This window comes from Diabrotica virgifera, chromosome 9 (assembly GCF_917563875.1).
Source record: "Diabrotica virgifera virgifera chromosome 9, PGI_DIABVI_V3a".
Classification (NCBI taxonomy): Eukaryota; Metazoa; Arthropoda; class Insecta; order Coleoptera; family Chrysomelidae; genus Diabrotica; species Diabrotica virgifera.
The window spans coordinates 148,741,444-148,756,028 of NC_065451.1; the positions used below are offsets into that span (position 1 = coordinate 148,741,444).

Here is a 14,585-nt window from a genome sequence, read left to right on the forward strand (position 1 = left end):
ACGATATCTACAAAATCTATCTGCCACGGAAACCTCCGAATACTCGCTATGGAAGGCAACACGAAAGATTAACAGACCACAACTCTCTAATCCACCTATCCGGGCCAGTAACGGACGATGGGCTAAAAGTAACAACGAAAAAGCTACAGTCTTTGCCAAATACCTGGAGGAAGTGTTCCAACCACATGCCCAAAACAACAACTCTGATGCAGAAAATAATATTCAATTGTATTTAGAATATCCATACCAACTAGAAGCACCGTTGGAGAAATTCACAGCCAAACAAGTTTTCAACAAAATCCAAACAGATATGAATCCGAAAAAGTCCCCAGGGTTCGACTTAATCACTGCAAGAATTTTAAAAGAACTTCCCAAGAAAGGCGTGCAATATTTGACACAGATTTTTAACGCAATCTTAAGAACTGGTTACTATCCCCTTTTGTGGAAAGTGGCACAAATCATCTTAATACTTAAACCAGGCAAGCCTGTAGAAGAAGTTAAGTCCTATAGACCTATCAGTCTACTTTCAGTGATGTCAAAGGTTTTTGAAAAACTCTTACTAGACAGATTACAGCCAATCCTCGTGGAAAAGCAGCTAATACCCAACCACCAGTTTGGATTTAGACAACATGCTACCACCGAGCAAATTCATCGAGTCTGCAATTCCATAAACAAAGCCTTAGAAGAGAAGCAATACTGCTCTGCAGCCTTTTTGGATGTCTCGCAGGCTTTTGATAAAGTCTGGCATACTGGCTTGCTATACAAAATAAGAAAAGTCCTTCCTCTCAACTACTTTCTAATCCTCAAGTCCTATCTCTCCGACCGCCATTTCCTTGTAAAAGTTAAAGATCAGTGCACTAACTTATATCCAATCAACGCTGGAGTACCTCAGGGTAGTGTCCTTGGACCAGTTCTCTACCTACTCTACACAGCAGATCTTCCTACAAGCCAAAACATCATCACAGCCACATATGCAGATGACACAGCAATCATTGCAGCTCACTCAAACCCGTACATCGCCTCGCAACTGCTCCAGACAAATCTCGACAGTATAAATATCTGGTTACAAACATGGCGAATTAAAGTAAACGAAAGCAAGTCAGTACATATAACGTTCACTAATCGAAAAGATACGTGCCCAACCGTCTCAATAAATAATCAAGTACTACAACAAAAGGATGATGTAAAATACCTAGGTATGCACTTGGACCGCAGATTAACGTGGAAGAAACACATATTCACGAAAAGAAAACAGTTGGCTCTGAAACTCAATAAAATGTACTGGCTGATAGGAAAAAGGTCACAACTGAGTTTGTACAATAAAATTTTAGTATACAAGGCAGTGATTAAGCCAATATGGAGCTATGGTATCCAACTGTGGGGATCTGCGTCGAGATCCAATATCGACATCCTGGAGAGATTCCAATCGAAAACCTTGCGCATTATCACAAATGCACCGTGGTACATGCCCAATGAACACATCAATCGTGATCTCCAAATGAAGACTGTCAAAGAAGAAATTGCCAGTTACGCCCAAAAATACGACATCCGACTACAAAACCACCCCAACAGGCTAGCGAAGAACCTAATGAGACCCCAGGCAAACAGAAGGCTAAAGCGCCACACTCCAAGCGATCTACGAACAAGATTTTAAATTTTAAATTTTCAACAATATTTTATTTATTATAGAGTTTTATTTATAGGGTTTTATTTATTAGTCACAAATAATTTTGTTAAGTACTAAAATTATGATTTTATAGGTTATTGTCACTGGACAGTCTCCTGCAAGTCTCTTTTAATTGTTAAACAATTTACTTATTGTAATCATTATTACAGATTGTAAATAAATTGGATGTTAAAAAAAAAAAAAAATCTTGAACGAAAAATACTTAGAAAAATTTTCGGACCTCACCACGACATTAACACAAACCAGTATAGGATCAGAACCAACATCGAATTAAAAGCACTTTACAATGACACCTATATTGTCCAAGAAATTAAATCACAGCGACTAAGATGGGCAGGCCACGAAAGACTTGTAAAACTGTTATGGGAGGAGATTCCTACATGCAAAAGACCACTTGGGCGTCCCAGAATGCGATGGAGAGATAACATCCAAGCAGATCTCCGGAAAATGAACATTCCATTTGACCCTAGGTTGATGGAAGACCGAAGAAATTGGAAGAAAGTTGTACAGTCAGCCAGGACCAACCCAGGGTTGATGAAGAATGATGATGAAGAATCTGATGAAGAATCTATCTTTCCATTTGTTCGTACAATGCTTCGTTTTCATGCAAAAAATAAAATATTTTATACAGGGTGTTTCATTGGGAAACGGAAATACTTTAACGGTGAATAGAGGTCACCGAGCCGGTTCTAGATATACTACATTTTTTGCCCTACCGACTTTTATAACCGAGTTACAGGGTGTTTTATCGATTTTGCCCATTTATTTCCTAAGCCATAACTTTAGAACCACCCAGTTTAAATTTAATAATTTATAACCAAAAGTTAATAATATCTGCTTTTTAATGTCAGAGTTCTTAAAAAATTCGATATAATTTCAAAATTAAAGTTATAAAATTGTCTGGCCGAAAAATTGAAGCAAACCATTAAACTTACTTTTCTGTGCCCTTTTCAAATATGCAAACAGATTTTCAAAATTTGAATATACAGGGTGTTGTTTTAAGGTCACAATTACTTTATAATTTTTTGTTAAACCGGACCTGAATTTTTCTTCTGATTAGTATGTCGGTCGTTTGGGTTTTGAATGAGACAGATGTGTACCAAATATCAAAAAAATATACAGGGTGGTTATTAAGTTATGGTTTAGGGAAGAAATGGGCAAAATCGATAAAACACCCTGTAACTCGGTTATAAAATTCCTTAGGGCAAAAAATGTAGTATATCTAGAGCCCGCTCGGTTCACCCTTAAAGTATTTCCGTTTCCCAATGACACACCCTGTATAAAATATCTTAAAATATAACGCTTACAAAGTATTCGAACTAAGTTTCTACATATTCATATAGATAAGGTGGGCCGAAAAAATTTTTTTTGGAAATTTTAGTTGGCATAGTAGAAAAAAGTTGCAAAATGGGTCGACAATTAAACCTATTTTTTTTTAATTTTTTCTTTCAAAAAAGAGCCGCGCCCCAGGGGGCTGAAAAAAATTTTTTTCAATATTTTTTTTATTTGGTATAGCAAAAAACTAGAAGATATTAATTCACTTATAATGTGGAAAAATTTAGTTAAATTATTATTTTAATATTTAGCCGCGCCCCTGGAGCTTTGAAGAATTTGATTAATACTTTTGAATATTTAGCCGCACCGCCCCTGTGCAATTCGCCTGAGTTGGCGACCGGAAATAGGAATATAATACGAGACAGACACCAGTTTGTCTTAAACTGTTGTTAGAACATGGCATTTTTCATTAAAGGCATTTTTTTACCGCGAGAACAACTGAGAACGTAACGCCGTGTTGTGTCATCGTATCCAGGACTGCCTTTGTTTATTCAATCAGTTAGTGATAAGTGATAAATTACATAAAATATCCGTGCAAAAAAACATTGGTCGTGTTATAGTGCAATTTGGACACATAACAAAAACATGGATAAAGTTAAAACTAGGAAAACAGACGTTTGTCCAATATTTGGCTTTTCTTCCGACTTAGAATGTAAAAATTGTTTGCCGACCAAAGAGGATAATGTGTTTCGATGTTATTTATTTACAAGAGAACAGATCAAGGGAAATTCGAGCAAGCAGCCGCCTGAGTGGGAAGTTGCGAAACTGGTTGCCAATAAAATAGAAGCTATATGGAAACTTGCTTCACTTCCAACAGTTGATTCCAAACGCGTCATAGCCATGATAATAGCATATCATAAGAAATATCGCAACCTAAGAAAACCCCTAAAAACACGAAAATCGCCATCTTTTTTACAAAAAGTTCAAAATTTCAAACTGGACTCCACTGGAATCACTGGTAAATGCAGTGATTTTAAATCTTGTAAATGTGAAAAACTCTATAAAGTGCCTTTGTTAGAACAAGGGTTTTTAAAGGATCAGAGGAATGATAGAAAAATGCGAATTGCTGGGGTAGATAAGTTAAACACTGAAAAAAATAAAAAAAGGGAAGAAAGGCTTCTTAAACTTTCAATGCCTTCGACAAGTAGTCAAAAGTTTGATTCCAACTCATGTAGAAGCGAACCCGAAAGTGACATTTCCTCCAGCGAAGAAGACTTTACCAAAGATGAAGACTTTAAGTGGTCATATTCTCTAGAAGAGCCACAGGAGAAAAATTCACTAACAAAAACATCCAACCAACTCAGAGTTGCATTACCAAATGTTGCTCAGATTGCCGATATGACTGGTGCATCAAATCGAACAGTAGCCAAAATTGCAACAGCTACATTGGAAGATTTTGGACTTGTCACGTCAGATATTCTAATTAATGTAGTGGATAAAAAGGTTCGTCGAGAGTTACAAAAAAGAAGAAAACACTTACAAGAAAATGCTACCAAACAAAGAAAAGACATTGAAGCTATTTACTTTGATGGTAGAAAAGCTCAAACAATGAAGCTAGTTGAAGGCCGCCGTAACATTGAACAAGAGGAACATGTAGCCTTATTAGAGGAGCCGGGAAGCAAATATTTTGGTCACCTATCAATAAATCCACCAGCAAACGCTGCCAACATAGCGAAAAATATTTTATCTTATATGAAGGAAAATTTCGTTAACCCAAAAACCTTAAAGCAATAGGCTGTGATAGCACGAACGTCAACACTGGCTGGAAGGGCGGTGTAATTAGAACAATTGAAGTTCAAATTGGAAAGCCACTTCAATGGGTTGTTTGTTTGCTACATGCAAATGAGTTACCCCTACGTCACTTGCTCCAACACTTTGATGGACAAACGAAAGTACCAAACTCGTTTTCGGGACCAATTGGTTTATTGCTGGCATCATGCGAAACCAAACCCATCCAAAAGTTTGAGTCAATTGATATCGTATTACCTGAAGTTGACAAAAATAGTTTAAGCACAGATCAGAGATATCTGTATCAGATTTGTTGTGCAATTAAAAATGGTTTTTGTTCTGAAGCTTTATCTAAAAGAGATCCTGGAAAAATCAATCATGCGCGGTGGTTAACCACAGCCAACCGACTACTGCGCTTGTATGTAGCCACAACTAATCCTTCCCAGAATTTTCTTCTTTTAGTTGAGTTTATTACGAAAGTTTACGCACCTATGTGGTTTAACATAAAATCGCGTCCTTCAATTGGATATGGCTCCATACATTTATGGGAAACCATAAATAAATCAAGACACCTTCCTGGAAGTGAAAATAATTATAGATAAAGTGATTCAAACTAACGCTTATTTTGCACATCCGGAGAATATATTGACAGCTATGATTGCCGACGAAAGAAGTCATATTAGAGAACTTGGTTTTCGACGCATATTAAAGGCTAGAACTAGAGATCAACCAGAAAAAGTTCGTGTTTTTAAAATTCCTGCCATAAATTGGAATGCCGAGAATTATAGTGAGCTAATTAATTGGAATGAATGCTTTTTAACAGAGCCCCCGCTAACGATGGATTTTAAAAATGAAGAACTGCTAGAAGCTATTAAAAATAGGTCGTTTTTAAATATAAGCAAATTGCCAAGTCACACTCAAGCAGTTGAGCGATGTATAAAGATTGTAACAGAGGCATCTAGCAAAGTTTGTGGTCACTCGGCTAGGGACGAATTTATAAGAGTTAGACTAGAGGCAAGACAGAACTTACCTACATTCGAGAATAAGTCACAATATTTTACAGCTAAAAAGGTAAAAACATCAAATAATTAACTTTTACTTTACTACTATTAAATTTAGATTTACTACATAACATTTAAGGAAGGGAGGCGGGTGCAACTCGACATGCAGCCACCTCCCCGTGGTGAGTTGTGGGTTGAATAAATGATGATAAAAATTCAATGTTATTGCAAAATTTAAATAAATCATCATTTTTTCAAGCGAAGAGCTGCATATTTCGAATTTTTTATTCAAGTGCATTTTTCAAAACGCCAGGGGCGCGGTTAAATATTAAAATAATTTGACCAAGTTTTTTTCTCATCATAAATGGGCTTATATCTTTTAGTTTTATGCTATACCAAATCAAAAAAAAATTCAGAAAAAAAAAATTTTTCGACCCCTTGGGACGGGGCTAAATTTTTTTTAATTAAAATAAAAAAAAACTGTTTGATTGTCTGCCCATTTTGCAACTTTTTTTTTAATATACCAACTTCATTTTAAAAAAAAATTTTTTTCTTCCCTTTTTCGGCCCACCCTAATATAGAAGCTTCGTCAAAAATACTTTGTAAGCATGAAAACGTTTTATTTTTTGCATGAAAACGAAGCGTCCAATTAAAAAAAAGGGAAGATAGATTTTTTGTCACAAATTAAACGAGGAATTCAAGAAAGATTTTTAATTTAAAATAACTCAGTGGCGTACCATTTTTATCTCTAAAAAATTTCAGACTATTACCCGTATGTGCGCCAATGGCGAATAAAAAATTCTTAATTGTATGTCAAAAAATACGCAATAAAGTATATTTTTACTCACATTAACGAAGTATTCGTTTAGACTTTCAGGGTTGGAAGGGAAAATGATTAAAACCCAATAAAAATGATTGAACTACTTCTTACAACCCACCAAATTTCAATTGCACACTTCAACCGGTTTTTGAGCAATAAATAAATCGTCAGTTTGTAAGAAAAATTTTAACACCCCTTATCTCGGAAACAAATGAAAATCGAATAGCAACATATGAGATATTTTTAATTATTATTACGTATATTACACAGTCTTAAAGTTTGGTGCGTTCCACGGTTATTAGACTTTATTACGGTTGTCTTGTCCGACGGTGGTGGGGAGACTTATATTTTTGACTTTACGTCACAAGAGGACATTCCCATATTTTTAAATGATTTTCGATCATTGAATGTGTGTTATTGTGTATATATGTGTATTATTTGTGTTATTATGAAATAATTAGACAAATAGTACACATTTTATCTTATACCGGGTGGTGAATCGTAAAAAGGGCCATAGGAAACTCAATGTAAATTCTGAATTGTTGAATTCCTGCTTCCCTAATTATTTTACATCAAAAGTCATGAGAGAATACTTGTAGAGAATTAAAATCTGTATTAAAATCAAAAGTTAAAATTGTTCTACGATTTAAATGCATTCCAAAATTTTGAAAAATATGATACATTTGCCACAATAGGTATGCGTGTAAAAGTAAGGCCACACGTTACTATTTAACTGACAGTGCTCACACCGTTGACTGAATAAAAAAATCTTTATTATTAATCCTTTCTCCGCAACTGAGGGTATCTTATCAACTGTATTGTTTTTAAACAATAGATGATAAAATAAAAATATTGACAGTTCAAAAATGTGAACATTATTGCATTGTGTGTGGCCTAAGTTTGGGCTGAAAACTAAAATGTATTGCATTTTTACAAAATTTTGGAATATGTTTAATAGTGGAGTCGATGAAGGTTTTCACCTCCGATTTTGTTGAACCTCCATCGATTTTCATGAAAAATGGTAAGTATGTAGAGGATACCTCAAGAAACAAAGGTGACATGGTGCCAACTTGCGCTTTTACCCTGGGGGGGGGGATGCCACCCCTTCTCGGGGGTGGAAATTATTTTATTAAAAATAATACCACTAATCGATAGAGGGACAAATTATAAGTAAAATTTGTTATATAAAGTTATTTCAATAAATCAATAGTTTTTGAGTTATTACAGATCAAAAGTATTGATTTTTCCTGAAAAAAATCCATGTTTTAAACCAGTTTTTCATAAATAACTCAAAAACCATAAGTTTCTTCAAAAAAGTTGTTATTACCAAAATCGAAGATAATATAAAAATAAATAAGCTCCTTATTCGAAAAATCCTTTATTACATATACAAAGTGAGTTATATGCAATTGAATGTATATTTTTTTCCGCGAGTACTCAAATCTTAGTATTCAAGCTTAAATAACAGGAAAACGATGCACTTTGTCAAATATAGATATTAAACATTTTAATAAAGTACTTAAAGGTAACTATCAAAAAGCTATATAAGAAGTCGATAGCATCAAAATTAAGCAAGTTATGATGGAAATAAGAGGACCCTTTCAGATATTTTAGGGAAGAATGAAAAATGAAACATACGTCATTTCCACAAAAATTAAAATTTATAGTAACCCATTTAAAACTTTATTTATTTTAACATGAGTAATAACTTCAACAATTTTGACCGGTTTAGAATGCATATTTTTGAAAAAAATACGATTAAAAAAAATTAGAATTTTTCAAATTTTCGTGAATTTCATTTTCTTTTGATAATAACTCCAAAAATACTCGATATACTTAAAAAATGGTAGAGAACAAAATTTTAGTTTTAACTTTATTTAAGCTTTTTCTTTTTTTAATATTTTTTTACGACAAAAAATAACCGAGATAGAAACATTTAAAACCTAAATTTTACTGCGAGAACCATGTAACCGGGCCCTTTCACCTTGTATTTAAAAAAAAAATATAGGATTTAGAAAATTATGTTTCATACAGTGTTATAGAACTTTTACTTAGCTTTGTAATGGTTTTTGGATAAATCTCATATTTCAAAATTTAACGGAGTTATTTTAAAAAAACCAATAACATTTTCTTTGAAAAAATTTTATAGCCGAGATTTTGTATGTATGCAGGTTGTGGGAAGTCCAATTAGTCGTTTGTTGTAGGAGATACGAAAAAAGTTTATTTAGGTGAGATTGGGGCATACATAATATCAGAATTTAAATACATTTCCAAATATACAGGGCCACCCATATTGACAGGGTGAAACAAAATTATCTTTTGTTTAATGGAACACCCTGTATATTTTTACATTTTTGGATTCTCCTCTATGTTTTATTTCTTAAAATATCAGGTTTTGTGATGTTATACGAAGTAGTTTAAAAGATAATTACGTTTTTATTTTCAAATTTCATAGCAATATTCACCCCCTGTATAATTGTAGTGATTTGACATCAGAAAATCAATTTATGTTCAAGTGATTTTTAATATAATCTATTATTGTTAAAAATGATTAATCTAGCAAAACGTTTAATTTTAGCTAATACAGGGTTGGTCGAAACTGAATGAGTGTTTTCTCAAAGTTTGAGAGTATGAGTTTTCTAAAACGGAGCAGCCTGTAATGCCTGTAATGAGCATTGTAATGAAATGCTATTGTATGGCACTTTATTATTTCCCACCCTGCCAGTGAGAACTGAATTTATTTTTGAAATCCCTAACTTTATGTCTTTAATTATTTTAAATATTGTAAACGATTAAAAAACAATCAAATTAAATTGAAATGAATAACCAGTGTATATCTTCCACATTTACTTCATATTTAACGTAGCCTGTACCATAACATTGCACAGATTATTATCCCTGTATAGCAACGATATACCATGAATGTGAATTCATACTTGAGAAATGTCCTATATCCAGTCTCACAAAAAAAAGGGATTCCTCAAACATAATATATATGCAGACAAAATCAGCCAAAGTGATTTGCGATATCTAATTAAAGGCCCTACCAAGTTGGTTTTGTTGAATATAGCATGGAAGCACGACGATACTTTAGTGATAAGCGTATTTTTCGTAGTAGCTATAGTATGTTGTTTTATATTATGTATTACCTATATTAAATTAGTTTTAGTATGTTTCGTTTATCTAAAAAAATGTAAAACAAACAAAAACTCTGTTTTTCTTGTAGTTAATTTTTCGTATAGATATTGTTTTATATTGTAGTAAATTGAATTTAGTTTTAGTATGTTCCGTTTGTTTGTAGAATTATATTTAATTAGATTTGCTTTAATTACTAAAATAAATAAATTTTCAATTATATTTTATGTATTTGTGGAAAAGGAAACCTAGCATTAGCGGCCACATTTCTATAACGGAAAATTGTTTTCTATTTTTAGTGGCCGTTATTGTCAGGTTTTACTGTACCAATAATATTTTATTAAATTATGAAATATTATTTAAATAAAAAATTTATAAACTTGATAAAAGAAAGTTTGCTTAGAATTTACTCCTCTATCTAATTATGGGGTTATTTTTAATAAAATAGTGTTCACCCATGAGAAGGGGTAACATCCACCCCCAGGATAAAAGCGCAAGTTGGTACCACATCATTTTTGTTTCTTGAGGTATCCTCTAACTACTTACCAATTTTCATGAAAATTGATGGAGGTTCAACGAAATCAGGGGTGAAAACCTTCAGTGACTGTCTTTTTGGAAATATAAAAGATTAATTTTTTTCGTGATTGTCGATTTGCTAATTTTATGATTTTTGGTTGCTGTAGTAAAAATGCCTTTTACAAAATTAGGCTTTTATTCACATAAAACTTGACAGTAGAATTAATTTGAATGACAAAACAATTAATCAATAAAATAAACAATGACAAAAGAATACTAAATTATACTACATTCACCCGGCCCTATTTTTGAACAAAATCTTGCAAATATCGGCTGATTTACGGCTAGATTGAAAATCTGAATTTTCCCATCTTGGTTCATGATTATCATCAGGTACTTGATTGGGTTCTTGAATAGATAAATTTTCTATGTCCTCTGGTATTGATTCAGTAGTGGAATTCTCTAGTGTATTATTTGGACTTTCATTTTCATCTTCATCATTATCTTGATTCAATAATTTCAGGTCACCTCTAGGAGCTAAATGCTTCGTTGAAACTGTACTTTTCTTTCCGTTTGGATACTGTATTAAGGCGTAATCTGAATTGGCTTCTAAAAGATCAACCTCTTAGGCCTTGGGCCCGCATATACAATTATTATTTATGACCACACCGTTGAAACTTTTTGTACTTGTTATTTGGGTGGAGTCGGACAAATTTTGAGCTTGGCGCATTATGGTAGTGGGGCGTTTGTCTGTCAAGCGGTGACGAAGTTGTCAATTTTATGCAAGAAAAAAATTTATTACCACATTGGTCATTCTATTTTAATCAATGGATTTTATCATATAAACAACGAAAACAATTTTGTCGGACAAAAATATTGGGGCATATGACGCGTCGGACACGCTAAATATGTCAAATTTATGAAAATAATAAATTTATTACCACATCGATAATTTTAACGGTATCTATCATAAAACCTTTTTACAATAATGTGGTAACCTTGTCGGACAATTTTCACGGGGCATATGCGCAGTCGGACGCGCCGAATATGTCAATTTCCTGAAAATTTTTTATTTATTACCACAGATGTCATTTTTATTTTGTACTGTTCTGTTACATGTGTAACGCATATTGGATCACTTGTCGGACAAAAATAATGGGGCGTTTTGGTACAATTAAAAGAAAAAGTAATTTTTATGCATACATGGTTTTTGGTAAAGAATGGGCCATAGCTTAACCTCAGGTTCCTGAGGTTAAAATAGGCCGATTTAAGCTAACTTACCTTAGTACAAAGTTTATAATAGCCGAGATACAGGGTGTCAAAATCAAACTTTTTTTTTATTTATTATTGAATATTTCCTGATAGGTATGAGATAACAACATGAAATTTTATATCTGGGGGTTTCTTGAGTCGAGAAATCTAAATTCCTTACCAAAAATTATGCTTTGCCCAGAGGGCGCCACATATGCCTTTCAGCACTCATTTATTACGTTCAATTTTTTTTATCCCTCACTCTGTATAGTTTTGACATTAAAATTTTTATTTTCCTATTAGTTTTACTTAAAAAAGGTATACTTCTTTCATCTTCCTAAACTCAACCGTTTTCGAGATAAACGCATTTTAAATATGCGATACACCATCATTTTTAGCATAATATCATTGTAGTTACACCCAAAAAATAACTTAAAATTTATGAAAATAATAAATTTATTACCACATGGATAATTTTAACGGTATCTACCATAAAACCTTTTTACAATAATGTGGTAACCTTGTCGGACAATTTTCACGGGGCATATGCGCAGTCGGACGCGCCGAAGATGTCAATTTCCTGAAAATTTTTTATTTATTACCACAGATGTTATTTTTATTTTGTACTGTTTTTTACATGTGTAATGCATATTGGACCCACTTGTCAGACAAAAATAATGGGGCGTTTTGGTACAATTTAAAAAAAATTGATTTTTATACATTTAGACCTCATATTAAATTACGTATTTTTCGGCTCATATTACCCGTATGCGCGCCAATGGTGAATATTAAATTCTTAACTGTAGTTAAAAAATGTGCAATAACTACCTCTTAAAACCCACCAAATTTCATTTGCATATCTCAACTGGTTTTAAAGCAATAAATAAATCGTCAGTTTGTCAAAAAAACTTCAACACCCCCTATCTCGGAAACGATGCATTTGTGGACATACGTTTTTCTCGTAAAGCAAGCTGACTTTATTTTGTCATGCACAATTACTCCTTATTGCCATACTTATTTAAAAACACACTTTGTCTATGAAAAACATGGCTAGTTTTTAAAGTCCTTAACTTTTTTATTATCCAACATAAACGAATGAATGAAAAAACTGAATGTTGAGAAGGAATGAGGCTATAGTTAGGTTTTAATTTTAGTATTTTATAGATGCTAGAATATTCCACGGGGTGATGCGAACTTTGAGAAAAAACACAGTTTGATTCATACACTAGCTTTGCAATAAAAATTATGTGTGTACCGACAATATTACTACAGGGATATTGCTAAAAAATAAGGCGCTAATGTTACGAAAAAATCACTTAAATCGGACAAGAGGTTTATAAAATACAAACCATCAAAAATAACCTATTTTTAAGGTGGTTGATTAATTTTGGTCCAGAGTGTACATATACAGGGTGTTTGGTAAAGAATGGGTCCTAGCTTAACCTTAGATTCCTGAGGTTAAAATAGGTCGATATAAGCTAACTTACCTTAGTACGAAAGTTGATAATAACCGAAATACAAGGTGATAAAGTTAAACTTTTATTTTATTTATTCTTGAATATTTCCTAACAGGCATGGGATAATAACACGAAATTCGGTAAGCAGGGGTTTTTCGGGACAATAAATCTAAATTTGCCACCAAAAATGATATATTATCCAGAGGGCGCCACATACGCCTTTCAGCGCTCATTTAATAGGATCAATTGTTTTATTTCTCACTCTACATACCTTTGGAATCAACACTTTTATTCTCTTAACATTTATACTTAAAAAAGGTTACTATATTCATCTCGTTAAACTCAACCGTTTTCGAGATAAACGCATTTTAAGTCTGCGAGGCAATATAATTTTTTGCAAAATTGTGATCTGATATTTGCTTACATACTCCTTGAACAACGACAAACATCGTTCTGTAGTTTTTTTTTTCCAATTAAAAAAAATTTCCGACACAAGTATCAGGTTATAAGTAGTTATATTCTAAATCAAAAAATCTAAGTGTCCGACAAAAATATTGGGTCAAATCCAAAATCGGACAAAAAATTTAATTTTTATTAATAAACTGTCTTTTAAATAATACTGGGTTCGTGCAACCCTTATCTTTAAAACCATTTTTCCGACAACATTAGTAGGTTATAAGTAATTATATTCTTAATCAAAAAATCAAAGTGTCGGACAAAAATATTGGGGCAACTCGACAGTCGGACAAAAAATTTAATTTTTATTAGTAAAGCATACTTTCAAATTATGCTGGGTTCGTGCATCCCTTATCTTTACAACCATTTTTCCGACAAATGTAGTAGGTTACAAGTAATTATATTCTTAAACAAAAAATGTAATTGTCTGACAAAAATGTTGGGGCAAACGAACAGAAAACTTAATTCTTTTAGGCTATCGACGAGGAGGTATTATCAAAAAAAAAATTTAAAACTGTGTTTCTCGGTTACTTTTGAATCGATTTAGCTGAAAATTGGTACACACGCTAAGTAAAGCATTTAAAAGGGTATGACGTAGATCGGAACCCAAAATTTTCTTAAAAAATTTTCCGACAAGAAGGAAAATTTTAGAAAAATTGTGATCTGATAATTTTTGTACATACTCCTTGAACAACGACAAACATCGTTCTGTATTTTTTTCTCGAATTAAAAAAAAATTTTCAGCACATGTATCAGGTTATAAGTAGTTATATTCCAAATCAAAAAATGTAAGTGCCCGACCTAAATAGTGGGGCACATCCAAAGTCGGACAAAAAATTTAATTTTTATTAATATACTTTTAAACTATTCTGGGTTCGTGCATCCCTTATCTTTACAACCATTTTTCCGACAAAAGTAGTAGGATACAAGTAATTATACTCTTAAACAAAAAATTTAATTGTCTGACAAAAATGTTGGGGCAAACGAACAGGAAACTTAATTCTTTTAGGCTATGGACGAGGAGGTATTATCCAAAAACATTTTAAAACAGTTTTTCTCGGTTATCTTTGAATCGATTTAGCTGAAAATTGGTACACACACTAAGTAAAACATTTAAAAGGGTATGACGTAGAGTTGTACCCAAAATTTTCCCAAAAAAATTTCGGACAAGAGGGAAAATTTTAGAAAAATTGTGATCT

At 32.7% G+C, this 14,585-nt stretch overlaps 1 protein-coding gene across 2 annotated transcripts in view; it reads right to left on the reverse strand.

Moving 5' to 3' along the window:
• LOC126892292 (piggyBac transposable element-derived protein 4-like) overlaps positions 1-14,585 on the reverse strand; it is a 69,866-nt gene that overhangs the window by 22,748 nt on the left and 32,533 nt on the right. The gene's annotated exons all lie outside the window — the stretch shown is intronic.